Here is a 10,505-nt window from a genome sequence, read left to right on the forward strand (position 1 = left end):
GCATTATTATCATCCTAATTCTATTCTCGGAGGGTACATCATCATCATCATTATCATCTTCATCATCCTAATCGTGGAGGGTAAGGTCCATTCCCTGAAACCGAATATGACAGAATGTAGTTGTTTTTTTCTGGTTTCCGGTGCCACCTCGCTTGATAGATGCTGGCCCTTATGGGGCTTGACTAGAGTGACCCACATTTCGTGTAAAAATCCTCAGGGTGTGACTGGCTGGCCGGGCCTCTCCCTGAAAGGCTCTTGCTTAAAAAAAATGTCCTTAATGCTAGGGACTGGAAATGAATGGGAGTGTTGGAAAAGTGTAAATGAAATGCCTAAATTCTGTACATAGGCTGAGGTAGTTTGGCAGAATGAGAAATTGTATGATAAGTGAAAGGGGTGAAAATAAAAACGGATGTATAATGTATAACTGAAAGGGCTGACTAGGGTACAATAAAGTGGTATGGCCATATGGAACGAATGGGTGATGAAAGATTGATAACAAATGCCCAGAATGAGGAAAAAAGAAAGAAAAATGGAAACAATCATTAGAATGAGAAGGATATAAGTCTCACCGCTGTTCACCAGGCATTTTTAACTTCAACTTGGTCTATAATTGCCATCTCTCTATCTGCAGTACTGACCTGTAATAACAGTTTAGCACAAGAATATGATGTTAGTCTCAAAGAGGTGCTGTGGAGTGGACACATAGCGGCGGCATTGTCTTTTTCTGCCACTGAAGTACCTGAAATAAGCTGCGAAAGGACGAACATCTGGATCTGGTTAAGGTGAAACGACTAATAATTCTTGCACATTTTGCATAGTTACCTGTTGATTATTTTTTATTATTACTTAGTCACATTATCTGCACTGATACTTGTTCACTCTTTCATTGTCGAAGATGAGACAAGTTTACTACCTTATCTTTCCTCATTTTTTTTTTTTTTATTCCTACGAATTCACGCTTTCCTATTACTACTTATTCACTTGCCTGTATCATTACTTATCGTCTAATTTGGCACTGGTAGGCTAATTCACATCATTATTTATTTTGTCCAATTAATTATCCTTCTTTTCTGCGCAAATGCGTATTTACGGTATGCATCGTCACTTACTTTCAAGAAACAAGTGTCCACATCTCTGGTGTGGAACGTGTCCTAGCTAGTAGAGTTGTATCTTTAGCTTGCCACCACTGGAAGGAAATTTTCATGACGGTTTCAAAAAGGTATACGATATGCCATAATTAGCCTATTAGGTTATAAAAAAAAAAAAAAGAAAGAAAAGAAAAATGTGCTATGTTCCTGCAAAGTGGAAATATTTTAGGAACTTCTCGGGTATATTTGGCTCTTAGGAGGGAAAAAGTCTGGTAACAGTGGAAGGAAATTTTCAGGGCAATATCACATGGTATGAGCCACGACTGGTTCAACAGCTGAGAGGAAACAAAGTTTTGGTGCTCCTTAGGCAGGGAAGTTTTACACGTTATACGAGGGGAGAATTTAACACGCTGCATTCCCGCTGAAGTACAGTGTTCCACTCTCATCTTCTCTCTCTCTCTCTCTCTGTTCATTCATCATAGTCCTTTTGCTTTTTCTTTTTTTTCACATTTCAACACCGTTACTCATTCATAACTCTATATCAATGCTTTTTTTTCATAACTACAGTACTTAACATTCATGTTCCTATGACTCACTCTGCTAAATAACATCGTATGATGTTAGCTAGAATGGTTAACTAGAACTGTCCCGGCCATTTGCTAGGTAGTCATGTTTCTGGACTACCACTTGATCATCATTCATCCTCATTTATTATTCATCATCTGTAGTGATTTAAAATTCCCATGTGATTCATTCCATTGACTTAGAATGACGGGAAAAATAGGTCACGCCTCCCATGCACTTATTCACCATACATCATCATTGTTTATTCATATTTATTAACGTATTTCAAGCTCTCATGCTTAATCATCATTCAGTATCATTACGTATTCATCTTTAGTAAGGCATTTTTAGCCCTCATCCTCATTCAACATTGAGCCTCATTCCTTATTCGTCTTATATAACGGATTTTTATGCTTTAGTACTTATTCGTCTTTCACCATCATTACGTGTTCATCTTTTCCCTTGGTGCCTGACGACTTTGCCGTGCCTGTGCCTGCCCCGCGAAGCGTGAGAGAGCAGCGTGAATCAGCGTGTGAAACGGTAAAGCGTGCCAGGGAAGGTCAGTCATTTAGCCCATTATATATGTATGAATCCTCTCACATAGACTTGCAAAAGTGTAGGTGGTAAGAGAACGCACACGCACGCAAGCACTGAAACGCACAAACATCTAGGAACATACACGCATATAAACACACAGGGAGGCATGCACAAAAGACACGCAAATACATGAGCATATTGATACGCACATAGGAACACATATACATAAATGCGTATAGACACCGACACTCACATACACACACATACTCTCACAGACGTACGCATTATCACACACATACATACACACACTCAACATACAAACACGAATGCAAGTAAACATACAGACATTTAAAAACGTTTCGTACTTACAAATATATATATAAGCACTCACAGACAGACACACAGACAAATAGACAGACAAACTGACAGAGATGGACAAACAGGCGGACAGACAGTTAAACACACACACGCACACACACACACACATACACACACACACGCGCGCACACACACACACACACACACACACACACACACACACACACACACACACACACCTAATAATCAATCACATATACACAAAGAGTTGAACATAGATGGCTGTCTGGACCAGGGCTTTGTCATTATTTACACAGAAACACTCACTGAAACACTTAAATACACCTACTGTATATACACCCTCACAAATATTACCCACACATATACCGTACATAAACCAAGAAGTGATCGACTTCGGTTGTCTGGTTAAAGTAATAACTGTCAGTACACACATACATAAACAATAATCACACACACACACACACACACACACACACACACACACACACACACACACATTAGTGTTTGGTGCCTCGCTGCCTTCGCTGGATCGCCCTGGGAGACTCAAGCATCAGAGACACTCACGCCTGGGAACAGCCAGCCAAAAGAGCTTACCAAGTGCACGTATTTCGGCTGGTTCAGAAATTTCTTGGTTTATTTTAAAGGATGCGGAAATAATCAAATTGAGTTTTATGTATACGATATGTTACGGGGATTGTTGTTCTTGTTCTTCATCTTCAGGATCATCACCACCATCATCATCATAATCATCATCATCATCATCATCATCATCATCATCATCATCATCATATCCTTCTTCTTTTGTCTCTTTTTCTTCCTCTGGTAGTTCGGAAAATGTCAAGACTGGTTCTGTAAGGTCGGGAAATACCGAGATAATGTACTTTGAAAGCTTAGGGAATATCAAATTTTGTTTTAACGGCAGTAAATAAAAGCAAGTTGTTGGATTATTCCATTTCAGACACCACACTTCACACTGACACAACCCATAGGGTCATACTTCACACTGCAGCACAATACACTGACGCACGTCTTATTGACACACCTCACACTGCCACAACCCACACTGCCACACCATACACTGACACACTTCTTACTATCACACCATACACTGACACACTTCTTACTGCCACACCATACACTGACACACTTCTTACTACCACACCATACACTGACACACTTCTTACTGCCACATCTCACACTGACACACATCCCACTGCCACACCTCATACTGCCACAGCCCACACTGTCACACCTTGCACTGCCACACTTACACTGTCACACCACACACTGCAACAACTCACACCGTCACACTCTGCTCTGATACAGCTCACCTCTACATCTCACACCGTCATACCATGCATTGACACGCTTCTTACTGACACACCTCACACTGCCACACCATATACTGCCACACCATGTACTGACACACTGCTTACTGACACACCTCACGCTGCCATACCATACTTAGACACATTTCTTATTGCCACTCCTCACACTGCTACAAATCACACTGTCACTCTTCACCCTGCCACCCCTTACACTGCCACACCATACATATGTATACGTCTTACTGCAACACCTCACACTGTCACAGCATACTCTGACGCACTTCTTACTGCCACACCACACACTACCACACTTCACACTGCCACCTTACAACCACATCTCACACTGCCACCTCACTACCACGCCTCATATTTTCATACTTCACAGTCACACTTCATGCCACATCTCATACTGTCACACTTTATATTGGCACATATTTCACACTGCCACACCCCACACTGCCACATTTTAAGCCTTTCATCTCACACTGCCACACCTCTGCCACATTTGACACAACCACATCTGGCCACGACACCTCAGGCTGCTAAACCACACTGTCCCATTCCCATTGCCACATGATACCCTGGCACCTTTCACATAGTCTCAGCTCATAATATCACCTCACTATCACATCCAACACTGCCACTCATTCTACTTCCGAACATACACTTTTTTAATACCATTTTTTACACCCAATTTCCTAAAGTAAGTCTTGTAACTATGTATGGATATCTCAATGCATACCACGACAAATATGCGCCAGCTCAAAATCGCACCGTAGCACAAGGGACGCTATTGTTACATACGATATCTGAGAAATCATTTTATATCTTTCAGTCACGGCCTCTCAGTGTGATGATATCTCCTATATTAACTCTTGCCACCTACAGACGGTTTTATTTAGGTTAAGAGAGATCAAACTGCCTTTAACAGCTCCTTTGATCAACTGAGATATTTTGTTCGTTTCTTTTTGCAGCCTCATTTCAGTTCTAATCATCCTTAGGTAGAACATTTTTTAGTGAAGGATCAGTGAACTCTGTGGCTCGTATTAACGATCGTCAGGGAAACTCCCTAACCTCCTCTTAACGATTTATTTTTGGATATGACTGGTTAATATCTTTTTGCACGTTATTTATGCAAAGTATGGTTACTGGAATGATTTATGTAATAAAGAGTAGGGCAGTCTGGCCATGCGTAGAGGATGGAGAGCGAGAGACTAACGAGAAGAGTGTATGTGGGTGAGGTAGACGGGGGGAAAGAGAGGAGGAGGCCGAGGATAAGGTGGAGGGATGGGGTGGAAAGATATATGAGAGAGGGAGGAGTGAGCTGAGAGCAAGGCAGTGAAATTGCGTTGGACAGGGCGACATGGAGGCGATTTGTTTGTGACCACCCCTTACGGGATTGAGACGTCTGGCAATAAACAAAATAAGACATTAAGATCTAATAAATAAATCAATTCGCTTAGGTAAATGATGTTAGGGAGCTTCCTCAACCGACAAGAATATCGGCCTATATCCGCTTCCTTAAAAATAAAACATCTCCCTTATGCCGAATAAAATCGTCTGAAGGTAGTAATAATGAAATAGAGAAAGTCGTCGCACTGAAGGGGTTAAGATCGTCACCACGTAGGTCTTACCTAAGATTAAAGTCCTTCAGCAATAGTAGTGGTAGTAGTGCAACCCAAGGCTCATCTGAAGCGTGAACCCAGTGGACTGCAGGCTTAAATTGCCCTTCTCTTTTGGGGGAGATAGGAAATGCTGAGGGGCGTTTGTGCAACAGGGCACTTGAGCCGTCTGGTTATATCGGTGCCATCACGAGAAGGCACCCTCGTCCAACACTTTGGAATAGAAGTAAGGGAGTGATGGGTATGAAGGCGACAGAACATGACAAAGGATGGTATCGCATTTGTCCTAGCATGACAAAGATTCCTAACTGATGCCTAAATGTACTAAAATAAAGGGTACATTTGACTAGTAACCTAGGAAACTCATTCCCATCTCGTAAATACTACTCATGGAATTGCATGCAACCGTCGATTTCGTGTTCATGTTGTGCAAGTAGTTCAGTTGCGTCAGGTAAAAAAAAAAAAAAAATCTGACTAAGGGACTGTACTATTATCATCAGTATCATTCTAGGGTCTCCATATTATTTTCTCTTTAATATTGGTTTATACACTTTTATTCATATTTGTGGAACAAAAGAAGAAGACATATAGTGAATGGCTAGTGAGTAGAGGTAGGAGAGAAGATGAGAGAGAAGAGAGAGGTATATGTGAGCAGGAGAAGGGAGGTGAAGAGACTGGTGAAGGAGAGTAAGAAGAAAGTAGATGAAGAATTTGGGAGGAATCTGAGTGTGAAATGGAGGAAGAGTAAGAAATTGTTTTGGAAGGAGGTAAAGAAAGTAAGGCGGTGTGAAAGGGGAAATAGTAGGGGAGTGAAAGATAGGAATAATAGATTGTCGATGGAGAAGAGAGAGAAATTGAGGAGATGGAAGGAGCACTTTGAGGATTTGTTGAATGTAGAAAGTGACAGCAGTGCGAGTATAAGTGGTTGGGGAATGGCTGGGAGAAGAAGAGATGAGAGGAGGGAGGAAGAGATCAGTAGGGCGGAAGTAGTGGAAGCAATGAAGAAGATCAAGTTGGGAAAGGCTCCAGGAATTGAAGGAGTGTGAGGCGAAATGCTGAGGTATGGGGATGAGATTGTTGTGGAGTGGATATGGAAGTTGTGTAGATTGGCTTGGGAAGAGGGAAGGGTTCCAGAGGACTGGAAATCAGGTATAATTGTTCCTTTATACAAAGGAAAAGGAGAGAGAGAAGTATGTGGTAACCATAGGGGTATTTGCCTTCTTAGTGTGACTGGTAAAATATATGGCAGAATACTCATTGATATGGTTAGACATATGACAGAGGAGCTAGTTGGAGAAGAACATGGGGGATTTAGGAAGGGAAAAGGGTATGTAGATCAGATATTTGTTGTAAGATGTTTAGTGGAGAAGTATCTAGAGAAGGGAAAGAAAGTGTATGCTGCCTTCATGGACTTGGAGAAAGCTTATGACAGAATAGATAGGCCAGGTATGTGGAAGGTATTAAGAATATATGGAGTGGAGGGGAAGAGTATGTACGAAGGAGCTAGGGCTAGAGAGCGAGTGGATGGTGAGCTGAGTGAGTTCTTTGATCTCAGTGTGGGACTGAAACAGGGTTGTGTGATGTCTCCATGGCTGCTTAATATATACATGGATGGGGTTGTAAAGGAGGTGCAAGGTAAGGCAGTGGATGTGGGGGTGGCTCTAATGAATGAGGGTGAGATTTGGAAGATTCCAATGTTGCTGTTTGCTGATGATACAGTATTGTTGAGTGAAGATGAATGGGAGTTGCAAGGTTTGGTGAATGAATCTGGGACAGTGTGTAGGAGGAGGAAGCTGAAAGTTAATGCAAACAAAAGTAAGTTATGGTGTTTGAGAGGAATGAAGTCACAGAATGTACAGTGAGGTTGGATGGTGAGGATATGGAGAATGTGAGTGCATTCAAGTACTTGGGTAGTGTGATGAGTAAGGATGGAACTTTGGGGGATGAAGTGAGTGAAAGGGTACAGCGGGGAAGGAAGGTTGTTGGTTCACTGAAAGCATTGATGAGAAATAGGGAGGTGAGTATGGAAGTTAAGAAGTCACTGCATGATAGTATTGTGATCCCTACCCTGATGTATGGAAGCGAGGCGTGGACCTTGCAAGAGGGGAACAAGTCAAGAGTGAGAGCAGTGGAAATGAGTTACTTGAGAGAAACATGTGGAGTGACATGAAGTGACATGGAGGGACAGGTTGACGAATGAAGAATTGAAGGAACGTTGTGGGGTGGATGTGGATGTGGTTGAGAAGATTAGGAGACATACACTGAGGTGGTTTGGACATGTGGAGAGAATGGAGAATGAATGACTGACTAAGAGGGTGTATGTAGGTGAGGTGGAGGGAGGGAGAGGGAGGGGTAAACCGAGGATGAGGTGGAGGGATGGAGTTGAGAGATATATGAGGGAGGGGGGGGTGAGTTGGGGGGAGGGTAGTCAAATGGTGTGTGACAGAGCGACTTGGAGGCGTTTTGTCTGCGGCCATCCTCTGTGGGATTAGGGCGTCGGGCTATAGATAGATAGATAGATAGATAGACCAATATTTCATCACATTATATACGGTGTTTTTGCATTCTATACTTAGATTTTAACTGTAGAATATAATTACATCTCCTGTGGTATATTGTTAAAACATTGCACCTATCATTAGGCATTCCACTGCATAGCTATTGTACCACATAATAGCATGTCAGCATAGAAGTTTTTGACTTTCCTTGTCCCTTCAGCTCTCTTCCCACGCCCTGCAATGACGATTGGATCAGCTCAGAGTAGGCCAGGGAATGAGGGTAGGAAGACGTATTTCTCTAGCACACATAGACCTGCATTGTGTTTACCTCATTGGTACACAACTGTAACATATTCAGTTAAATAGTGAAATGTTAATTTTGCAATACAAGTCTTTATTTAACCCCGCACCAACACAAAATTCTGATACAAGTTATATTACAATTGTGCTAAGAGAATATATTCCTGGGAGGGGAAAGGGAGTACAAACAATACTGAAACACTCATCGTTGACGCCAACTACGAGAATAACGTGAGGATATTGAGGGACACCGTGGAATTACTTATGCGTAAATCTCCCTTATGTGCCAGGTTGGCCTGACGGGACTGGTACAGGACTAAGAGCAATAAAATCGTTTGGCGGTAGCAGAAACAAACTTAATTAATGAATGGTTACTTCCGAAGACAAGCAGGATGGTCCACCCAAAAATATATATAAATGAAAGAAAGTGCTAGTCGCCCGCCAGAATATGCTGTTGGCAAAGTTACAAGCGCCCCCCCTCCCCCCGGCGGCGTCATCCACTGTGGATGGGGGTCGGCGAATCCTCCGGGGGGGAGGGGAAGATGGCTGCGTCCCTCCCTGGGGGGCCGGGGGGCGCCACCCCCGGGGGGAGCGGAGTTCCCAAAGATTTTGGCCATATCTTGATACCCTGAAGGTTTCATGTTGATAGCTCAAGCCGTTCAAAGGAGTACAAATGAGTACAAAGGAAACCAAACAGCAACAGACCTTATGGTCCTTTCAAGGCTGTTTGTTACAGAGTAGACTATGACTACAAGATCTGACTCTATATGCTGAAGGATAAGGATAGTAAAGCAAGAAGGCTCCCCCCGCCACCAAACCCTCCAATTAAAACTGGCAAGAAAAAATGAGAAAAACCACTATGCAGCATGGAAAAACTGACATGGAAATTTCATAGGAAAGACTGAAAAGGAAAACTACATTCTATAATACCTTATCTGTAAGCTACCAGTATGAATAACCTGAAAGAGAAAGTATTAAAGAACAATGAATAATCGAATAAATAAATAACTAATGCATGTCACTTTGTACGGGTACGTTAAGTTGATGGGGCATCTGCGGACACAGAGTGGAAATTGCACAGTGCACAGTGTGGATATTCAGGGGTGGTGCGGCAGACTTGCCTGGCGCTATTAAGGTAGGCAGCAGTCAATCAGGCCCCAGCTCCATTCATTCCACTGAGACTAGGAACTTTCCCATACGGGACAAGCAAACGAGTCACCTTCTGAAGCAGTGACCCCTGGTACATTAAAAAAATCCCGATGGTGGCCATGTAACTAACGGGGACCCTCAGTGATCCACAGTCCATCACAGGTCGAAAGTATGAGTAGTGACCGTTCACTCAGGGCTATCTGTGCATATCCTAGTCTGTGCGTATACTATATTTGCATTTAATTAATTGATCCAGGCTCTAAAAAACTAAAATAAATAAAATTGAAAATTATACATATACAAGTGTTTTATTCAGGAGTAAACATATTAAGCTGGAGGTTGGATGCCAAATACTTATCCAGGCGACCTTTAAAGGGATGTACTTTATTACAATTTATTACGTTGGAGGGCAATTTATTCCATATATTTACAACTATATTGAAGAAGAAATGCTTAGCTTCATGCGACTGGAATCGTTTGTCAATTATTTTATGCCCATTGCCTCTAGTGTAATTCGAACGATCAACTGTGAAGTATTTATCGACAGACATGTTATCATGTCCTTTGAATATCTTGAATACTTGAATTAAATCTCCTCGTATCCTCCGTTTTGTTAGGGTAAAGAGATTCAGGGCTTCTAAACGTTCCTCGTACGGTTTATTTCTTAATCTAGGTATCATCTTTGTTCATGAGATATAATGGGAACACACACACACACACACACACACACACACACACACACACACACACACACACAGAGGCGGGCAAAAATATTATCGCCCCGCCTTGGTGAAGGCGGTCGATTATAAATAAATCACGCAGTTGTATAGGCTGAACTATGACAAAAAAAGGTCATATTTCTATATTTGGCCAAGGAACAAGAGTACCAAGTCTGATTTGAACTGATGCAGAAAATCAATGAAGGTGAGGCACCCAATTTTCAAAAATTTGGAAGAAAGACTTGAGAAGAAAACCGAAATCAGATAGAAGGAAGAAACTGAGCCAATAGAATTTCGGTCTCCACCACAGGACGGAAATAATAAAGATGTGAGATGTTGCACCCTCTTTAACTTGGCCCAA

The sequence above is a fragment of the Coenobita brevimanus genome, chromosome 52 (genome assembly GCF_032717465.1).
Source record: "Coenobita brevimanus isolate Jiangsu-jjx chromosome 52, ASM3271746v2, whole genome shotgun sequence".
Taxonomy (NCBI): Eukaryota; Metazoa; Arthropoda; class Malacostraca; order Decapoda; family Coenobitidae; genus Coenobita; species Coenobita brevimanus.